The 9,687-nt window shown below is 43.4% G+C and overlaps 1 long non-coding RNA gene across 2 annotated transcripts; it reads left to right on the top strand.

The window, feature by feature from the left end:
* Window positions 1–3,222: 3,222 nt before the first annotated feature.
* Window positions 3,223–8,395, top strand: LOC125292809. Of its 2 annotated transcripts, XR_007193283.1 has the most exons (6): window positions 3,223–3,327; window positions 3,409–3,511; window positions 3,620–3,772; window positions 5,529–5,625; window positions 7,723–7,895; window positions 8,023–8,395. It is a non-coding gene; the product is annotated as an uncharacterized LOC125292809 (long non-coding RNA). The 2 variants fall into 2 exon arrangements; XR_007193282.1 differs by having other exon boundaries at window positions 7,723–8,395.
* Window positions 8,396–9,687: the final 1,292 nt, after the last annotated feature.

Below are 9,687 nucleotides of genomic sequence, written 5' to 3'. Positions count from 1 at the left end.
CACACACACACACACACACACACACACACACACACACACACACACACACACACACACACACACACACACACACACACACACACACACACACACACACACACACACACACACACACACACACACACACACACACACACACACACACACACACACACACACACACACACACACACACACACACACACACACACACACACACACACACACACACACACACACACACACACACACACACACACACACACACACACACACACACACACACACACACACACACACACACACACACACACACACACACACACACACACACACACACACACACACACACACACACACACACACACACACACACACACACACACACACACACACACACACACACACACACACACACACACACACACACACACACACACACACACACACACACACACACACACACACACACACACACACACACACACACACCTTATTTGTTAAAGTTGGGTTTGGTGGGATGTATCATTCCCTCCTTTATGACATTGTTACAAGGCTCTGTCATTTCTTTCATTTATTTGGTTTTCTCCTCAGTGGCTAACCAAACCACACTCACACACTCTCACACACTCACTCGAGCACACACTCACTCGCGCGCACACACACACACACACACACACACACACACACATGCTCCTTCCTTCTCTCTTCCTATCTCTCTCTCTCACGTTCTCTCTGGTGATATATGGAGGAACTCCAGTAGACTGGTGTCATGTGAGCTGCAGCTCGTGGATGCTTGACTCTCAGCCACGCAGTCAAAGAAAACAACTACTGAGAGTAACGGAAAACACACCCTACCCTTCGAACACAACACACTCTCTCTGTCCGCCATGTGCACGCACATACACCAGAAAAACATGTAGAGAAGGGGCCCCAAACAAAAGGCAGATGTTTGGAGTCCCATTGAGGCTGAGAGAGGATGGAATCCCACAGGCAACAGAGGAGGAAGTGAAGGCATCTACTGTATCTGCAACCTGCCCCCACCCCCAGGCCCCGGAGTACCCCGCAGTCATCCCCAGTGACCCTGGGACAGTGACCCCCGTTTGCTGGCTGCCCGTCTTACAAGCGCAGTGGGCAGAATCTATCAGATGGGAATAGTGATTTAGGCCGCCACTCCCCTGGGATGGGCGAAGAGAGAGAGAGACCTGCCCGGGCCGCTGAATAATACATGCAGCGGGCCTATTACCCTCGCACCAAGGACACTGCTGCCACCCTGCTAAGATTACTGGCCTGTGCACACACACACACACACACACACACACACACAGACACACACACTTACGGATAGGGATAAGGATAGGATAGGATACTGTACCAAGAAACTGAGAGGTACCATCATGGTTATGACTGAAAGAGAGGTTGCTCACAAACTAAGATTGAAGAAAGACAAGAAACAAAGAGGACCTAACCAACTGAGACAAAAAAATACACGGCATTAACCTGCCCAGTTAAACTGATCCAACAGCTATATCTCGTCATACTGGATCATAATGATGTTCATATGATCACATAGTCAGAGATGACACAATATAGATGTCCGTGGTGACTTTTTTCATTCAAAGGAGAGACATCCTCACTGTATTTCAGACAAGTTAGGCAACTTTGTGACGTTTACCCACTTTCAAACATACACCATCTGTAGAGACCACTACTGACACCATGTGGTCAATGGTGGAGCTCAAAGAAACCAAAGAAGAATATTATCTGTATCAAGAACTACAGATACATCTATCCTTGTGGCAATATCTTTGACTGACAAAGGGCAATATATATCAACACAATATTTCTACTGTTAGCACATACTATTAGAGAATGTCAAGCTTATTCTGTCACAACATTAGTGTAACTTGTAAAAAAGGTGTATTGTACACTGGCATTCTGGCATGGCCTGATGTGCTTATCCAGCTCTGCCCTCTAGTGGAGAAGTTCAAGAAGCACTCTATTTCTCAGAAGACTAGCATGAAAGCTTCCTTTCTCTCCCAAGCAGGAGAATAAACAGAAATGAGCCTGAGAATATATCTCATCACTGATTTTTTTTCTCTCCCCAAACAATCATTCCTGTCTAGTCCTGTTTTCTGTTACTCTGTCAATGTCATCCTGTCTGCTGCCAGACTCAGGTGTTGGGGCAGGAAAAGGACCAAAGCTGAGGAGGCTGTGGGGTGCTTCAGTGCCTCAGTGTACCAGTGTGACAGCTGGAGGCGACCTGTCTGAGTGCATCACTGCTCCCTGCACAGGGCCACCAGAGGTTTATACACCAGGGGTGGCCACAGCCTTCCGGCTCCCAATTAACAGCCAAAGGTGCACTACCTGCAGGTGGTGAGCGGCAACTAGCCAGAACGCCCCCCTCCAACCTCTGGCACCACACAAACACAGGCCATTTGTGGGACAAAGAATAGCACAATAATGAGGAATAGGCTTGGAGGAGCATCATGTCCTAGATGAGCACACCATAGCCTCCCATCACATGTACTGCACTGCACACTGTTTGAGGTGATATACACTCACATTTACAGCATCTCTCATAAATTTGCCATGCAGACATTTCATACAGGAATCCCCTTTTGGTTCAAAGTTTGGAATTGTCCTTGTTTTATGCACTATGCACAGTTAGATTTGGTTTGCCTAAATTCACTGACCACAGAAATCACAATAGGTGGAGTATTTTACATGTATTTATTTAGGAGACACTGTTGTCTAAAGTAACTTATATGTCAACTACATTACAAGGGATTACATTGGGATAACAAATGTTTTTTTATTTCATGGCATTTTTCGGGCACTTTGAATACAATTTTGATATCATCCAGCCCCTTTGTGCAGTCTCTTCTTTTTCTACACTTTGACTGAGTTTTATTTTGGAGCTATGCACCAGGCGAAATATCATCTACTAAAGGCGCAGACGCCACTGTGCATTTGACGCATGCTGTTGTCAAATCTGTCTATAGACAAACTACAGCAAGTTTATACAGAAATGGAAATACTCAAGTGCGTAAAACTGTATTGTACCGGTTGTGCACTGGCTAAAAATAGGCTTGAAAAACAGCTGTAACAGTGCCCCTCATAGAAAAAAGGCGACGCAACAGGCTATGGCCTATGGTATGACGCAGGTGACCACCTGTCAAGTGAGGGATCCTACTATTTATAAGTAACTGTGAAGAACTCAAAAGCCACCTGTCACACTAACCTTGGTGTTGTGGTATTTTACAGGTGTTTCCATCTCTTCCTGTATGTTGTCCTATTAACAAAGAGGAGAGATACTGCAAGTTAACATCTTGGAAAGCAAACAAGGTGAGGATATCCATTTAATATTACCACATGAATTTTTTTTTTTATTGCCTAACTTCAATTATCTGGCATCTGTGTTATTAGGTATTTGCAGTAAGATGTGCCTTCCTTTTTGGAGTATGTTTATGTTGATGCTCTGCGCAAAAACCTTGGAGGTAGTGATAGAAGATCAAGCACGTCATTCTCGGTAACATTCCAAACTGTATTTTTCCCCTTTCCGACAAAGCTTAAGATGAAAATAACCAGGGGCATTTATGTCAATTTATGTCAATTCTACTTGTACAACCGTCCTCAGGTGGCAGACATTAAAAGTGGAAGACGGACATACCACCTACCACTATCTGAAGAGACACTCGGACGGAACTTTTACTAATGACCTGACTAACCAACTAGATTTGCTAAAGGCTAAAGACTTCGTTGCTTGGCTGGCTAGCACCAAACGTGAGAGGTGGGAACTGACGTTGAGTTTTGCAAACTATGGGGGGAAGTAATTTTGTAGCGCTAGTACATTTGATTATAATAACAGATATTGTGTCAAATATATTGTAAAAGTTACCTTCTCACTCTTTCACACAAACTCGCGGACCTACGTCACAGACCTACGTCACCGGCCATTTGGAGGTGCAAACAATCGGATTTTTGGTTATTTAACCATCAGTTAACTTCAAAACAGCCATTTTACTTTGGATAGACAATAGCAATACATCATAGGAGTGATTAACGTCAAAAGATCTAGACTGGAGTAACTCAACATTTGACACCTCCCATATGTTTAGTGTTCTAAAGCAGGGGTTCTCAAACTTTTGTGGACGGGGACCCTTCATGGAGTGGAAAATTCTCCATGGGACCCCTCCAAAGGACCCCTCATAATCGCTGTATAGCCTTTTTTTCTGTTAGATGCTTATGTTATATGTATTTTAAAAACATAGAGTGCTAATACCACAATAGTCATGTTAGCAAACTTTGACAGTATGAAGGATTGTTGGTTCTGTTAAATGTAGGCCTATTGTGTTGAACACATAGTGTTTGCTTCACATAACTTTCATTTTGTTGGCGGTTAATTAATAGTAAAGTGTTTTGACGTATTGATGTAACGTATCAGCAGATCAATTGGGCAAATACTGATACTGTAGCATTTTTCGCCATATAAGACAATTTCATATTTTGTAGCAAACTTTGTCAGGGACCCCCTGACAATGTGCTGCGGACCCCTGGGGGTCCCTGGATCCCACTTTGAGAACCAATGTTCTAAAGACATCAAATAGCCCGTGATCGTTACCAAATTCATAGCCAAGGAGCCAGAAGTGAACACGCATATGGCTATAAAAACTGTGCCTTAATTTTACAACTGAACACGAGAAAATACTGTATTAACCCTTGAGCCAGCGCCTTAGGCTACTATGTGATCTCAATGGCAATGCAGCGTTTGTTTGCACCTTCAAAAGCATGGCATAGCCTACCTGGTTACCTCCCAAAAACGCCCACAAATACCCGTATGTTTGTGTGAAAGAATATGGTAGAGACGTACACGACATTGTGTGACCTCGCCATCTTGCTGTTAAATGTGCAGCCAAGACGACTTTGTAAAAAAAAAGAAAGAAAGAAAGAAAGGAAGAAAATAATATGCTGGAGCTGCAGTAACATGTAGCCTAAATGTAGAAAAGCTGATGTGTCTTTGCAATTTGCCTATCTTGTTTTTACATGTAGGCCTATCCCAGAAAAAAAATGTAAACCAAAATTTAAGCATAGGAGAGAGGGCCGACAACTCAGCAAAATGAGAAAATATGTCCTTTTTGATCAGGCCTTTATAGGCCTAATGAGGAAATGTGAACGTGTAATATGAATTGTACTTGTTAACACTGCAGAAAGCATATTTAGGATTTGGGAATTTAAAAATAAAAATAGAATGCCTCAATGTACATTAGGCTACTAGCCCTATTATCATGTTGCCATAACATTCTATTTAACCAAGAAAATACATTTTGACCTGTTAATACTTAAAGCTATTGACAGGAGAATCCATCATTACATATACATCAGTGATGGAGATTGTTCTATTTGAACAGGTTTAGTTGTTAGACAAAAATATATGTTTTCTTTGAGATGCAACTTTAAAGTAGGCTACTAATTCAGCTCATTTTGATTCATTGCTGGTTTACAGTAAGAGGAGCTAAATGATAATCAATAAAATGTTCAAATTCCAGTCAACAGAAGCGAGGTCTTCAGGAAGACAGGATGAAGACTGGGGAACTGGTCACTCTGCTCAATCAAGCATGGGAATGGAGCTAACCACACTCAAAAGTGAATATTCCACGTATATTCACTATTCTTGGTCAATCTTGGTCAGAGTTAAAGTAATTGTACTGTAGCCTTATTGTTGCCTAATGTCGTTGTATACAGTATATGGCTAGAAAAAGTTCCTTTTTAGATGGGATAAAGTGGACCCTTGAGGTTCTCCAGAAAAGGTATGGTGCGACTAAGTGTCCTCTCTAAATATTATCAACAAACTAAAAACAGTTGTTTCGATTGAGGGCTACCATCTGATTTGTATTGCTTCATTCTTTCCCTTTTCCAAAAGATAGAGAAAACACCTAACCTGACTCTCGCCAGATGTATTTTGTTCCGCCTAGCTCCACTCATCCATTTGGGATCGATCCATTGGAGAGGTGTTTCAGAAGGCTGGGCCTTATCAAAAATCCTTGCATATGATTGGATAAGCCACTTGTCCATCATCTACTGACGTGCTACTTCAACCACTCACATCGAACCCATGACGCTGAGAACAGTCTCACAGTCGCTTCTACGCTATGTCACATCTATGAAACTCCCGCCCTGCATCCTGATTGGCTCTACCATAAAATCTGGTGCCGAAATCACTCTCAACGGAAGCGATCCCAGATGGATGTGAGTGGAGCTAGGGGCGCCTTAATACCACCTGAGGCCCCTGGGCTATATGTTTTTAAGCCCCCCCCGGCCCGCGATCTGACCCGCCTATTTAGCCTACATAACGTGCGCTTTTGGTTAATATAGCCTATAACATTCAGTGTAGCCTATCATTTTTGAGCCTATGTAAAACCTTTACATAAACAGGAACAGAAAGCCCTCCTTAATCACGTCAGCCTACCCCTGACATCGCTTATCAAAAAGGCTAGCCTACTGCACGAAAACAACCGTTGAACTCAACACTGGCTGGCTAAGTTAAAAGATGCGTTAGGCTGCATGGACGTTTCGAGCTTTTCAAAAGTGCATGTGTTTGTCATGTCGGGGTGTTCCCCAGGAGGTTTTTTGAAATTCTGTCCACTTAACACACCATTTTAACGCAGCTTGGGAGGGACATAAATACTTTTAGCCTACAGAACAAGCAGCTGGCTCATGTGACGTGAACATTGGCTACCCCATGCATTATCACTGTACTACCCTACATGGAGACATATCTCACGTTAACAATGGAGAAAACATAACATAGGCTATTATTTGTGCGAATGGGTTAGCACAAACTATTAGCTTTTGGTGAACGGAGATGCTGATCACTAATTTATTTCTTTGCGCAACAGCCCATGTTCTGCGTTCACTCCAGTGAGACAAGTGAAATACATGCTTTTAAAGCCCTTTCATTGCCAGGCTATTTGCTACGATATTTACCTCCTATGCCTTCTGTTTTCATGGACAGTTACAGGAATCCCCGTCATTCGTTTATCGTTGCTTCAATCCTAGCCTACCCACGTTATCTCCAGAGTTTGTAAGTTTGTCAGTCAGTTTCAGCCTCTCCTCTAGCTCCTCTACACACCCGTTGGAATTTATTAAGTTTTGTTACATTTTGTTACACTTTAGAAGAGAAGACAAAAGGGGCCCCTGCATGGATGTCATTGTAGAGCAGTGCGATGTGCTCAATTAGGCTAGCTCCGGAGTAGGCTATGACTCGGCCGTTTAATATTATTGATTATCATTATTATTATTAGGAGGCCCCTCATTGGTCGAGGCCCCTGGGCTGAAGCCCAGGTAAGCCCCTGCATTAAGGCGCCAGTGGAGCTAGGCAGAACGAAATTCATCTGGCGAGAGCCAGGTTAGAAAACACCCTCCATTTTGCATAACATGGGTAGCCAGATTGGCTAAATTTTTGCCAGCAGATTCTTTCCATGTTTAGATGTGACATAATGTGGTGCCTCACTGGGCTGTGAACCTGTCATGCGAGGCTGTGTTTTTACCATGCTCCCCACAGAAGGGATATTTACCTGCTTTACCACTAGTTGGTGCCCTTGGTTTTGGAATTACCCATTCAGGAGGACATCATTAAAATAAAATTACTTTGTACTGTGTAAAGGTCTTAGGCTGCTCCTAGATTGGTCACTCCAGCAATGTCTCCATGAGCACACCTCCACCTCTCACTCTCCCCACCAGAACACCAAAAAAGCACCAAAACGTACGTCTGGCCCTTGCTCCAGTCCCAGGCCACCACCAGACCCACCAAACCAGCAGTGCCACAATGATCTTGCCAGGAGGAAACACGGACAACGGAGCCGGCGGGTGTAGTTCGGATTTTCACACATTGTTGGATCTGCCAGCAGTTTCTGGTGGGCGGGGCTTGCCCATCATTTGCCTTAGGAGTGAATGATTGATCTGTTAATAGTTGCTAGAACGGTTACCACACCGCCAAAATAAACAAATCCAATCTATGTGTCCCTACTCTTAAAACTGCAGGACCCGGAAACCGGACAAAACCACACCCTCTGTATCCTTCAACACTGTGCACACACCTGTTGTACCTCTGGCTGCGCTCCAACAAAGAGAATGATAAACAAATGCATATGGTCTCCACAGCACTGCCAAAGCAAAACATGCAAGGCAGCCTAAGATTTATACACAGTACTGCACATGTTTAAATATGATTAACTCAATCAATTTAGAGCTGTTTATTTATTCATTCATTTATTATTTATTTTTATTATTGTTATCCTGTGGCACAGCCCAAATGCAAAATAACAATTAGCGATTCTTTGTTGTTACTTGAAGTACTGTGATCAACAATTTCATTGGTTAAAATGTCAATAAAGGAAAATGGCTTTAAAATGCATATAGCATAAAATTGGATGCTCTGAAACCAGTAACAAAAACACTACATGCACTGATTGATTTATTTGATGTGATTTATTCTATTTCAAGGGTTGTAGAGAGTTCTGCACTGTAGCTGACATTTGATAATTTATTGTGATTTATTCCAATTAAGTCACATCAAGGTTACAGTAATCTGTTCCTTCTCCTGACACTGGGGGCAGTGTTACTCTAAAAGGCCCTGCCATCTATCCTCCCTGGGTCCCCACCCAAGCCTATCACCACATTTGAAATCCAGCAGCTCTCTCCAGTCTTGCCTCAGCTCTCTGGCTCCCCCACCTGACCGTCATTGGTCCGACAGAGGGAGGGACAGCTCGCTCGCTCGCTCGCTCGCTCGCTCCTGAGAGTCTGTCTCACGTTGAAAGTGCGACTGTTACATCATCCCCTCTCTCCGGCTCGCGCCAAGAAACTGACTGTGTTTGGTGATGGTGCCGTTTGAGTCATTTTGGTTGTGTGGAGGTAATATTAATGACTGACAGCCTGTGCATTCAGCTTACGACACTCAACCGTTGGTGTGCATAGATGTAATGAAATTGATGACTGACATATGTGACTGCACCTTGACAGCTCACTTTCCAGAGAAACACTGGAGGTTGGCTATTAGTCACTCAGACACACACACACATACATACACACACACACACACATACACATTCACATACACACTACAAATAGACAGTGAAATGGAGACATGGTCATTGAACCCAGAATCCCGTCTATATACTTTCTTATTTTCTGTGATAGCATTTAACTTATGTGGAAATAGAGTAGCATTATTATTATTATTTGCATATTTCCATAGCTACATTACAATTGCCTATTTATAATAAATACATGATGCATTTAAAAGGGTATAAAATACACCAATTACAATATTAGATGTCTTTCCTTTATGTTAACGAATGTATTGACTGTATTAACAAATACAAAGGCAGAGGCATAGTAGGAAGATAACCCCCTTCCTAGAATCTCCCCCCACAAAAACACTGGCTGCCTTTGATAAGCAGAAGTAAGGGAGGGGCTGTGTGTGTGTGTATTGAAGGAGGTGGTGATGCTGCAGCTGTTCATTCAGAAATGCTGCTCAGCTGACGGTGTGTTGGAGGGAGGAGCTGCTGCAGTGATGGACCTGTCCTGGAGCAGCAGGGCCTGCTGGGATTGGCTGGCGGCCGAGTGGTGTGGGGATAAGGACACTAAGCCCTGCCCCGAGACACCTCAAGGGGACCAGACCTGAGGGAGTATCCGTCCCTCCTCCAC

The sequence above is a fragment of the Alosa alosa genome, chromosome 4 (assembly GCF_017589495.1).
Source record: "Alosa alosa isolate M-15738 ecotype Scorff River chromosome 4, AALO_Geno_1.1, whole genome shotgun sequence".
Taxonomy (NCBI): domain Eukaryota; kingdom Metazoa; phylum Chordata; class Actinopteri; order Clupeiformes; family Clupeidae; genus Alosa; species Alosa alosa.
The sequence above is the reverse complement of the archived record's forward strand: the minus strand, read 5'-3'. Positions and strand labels throughout refer to the sequence as shown.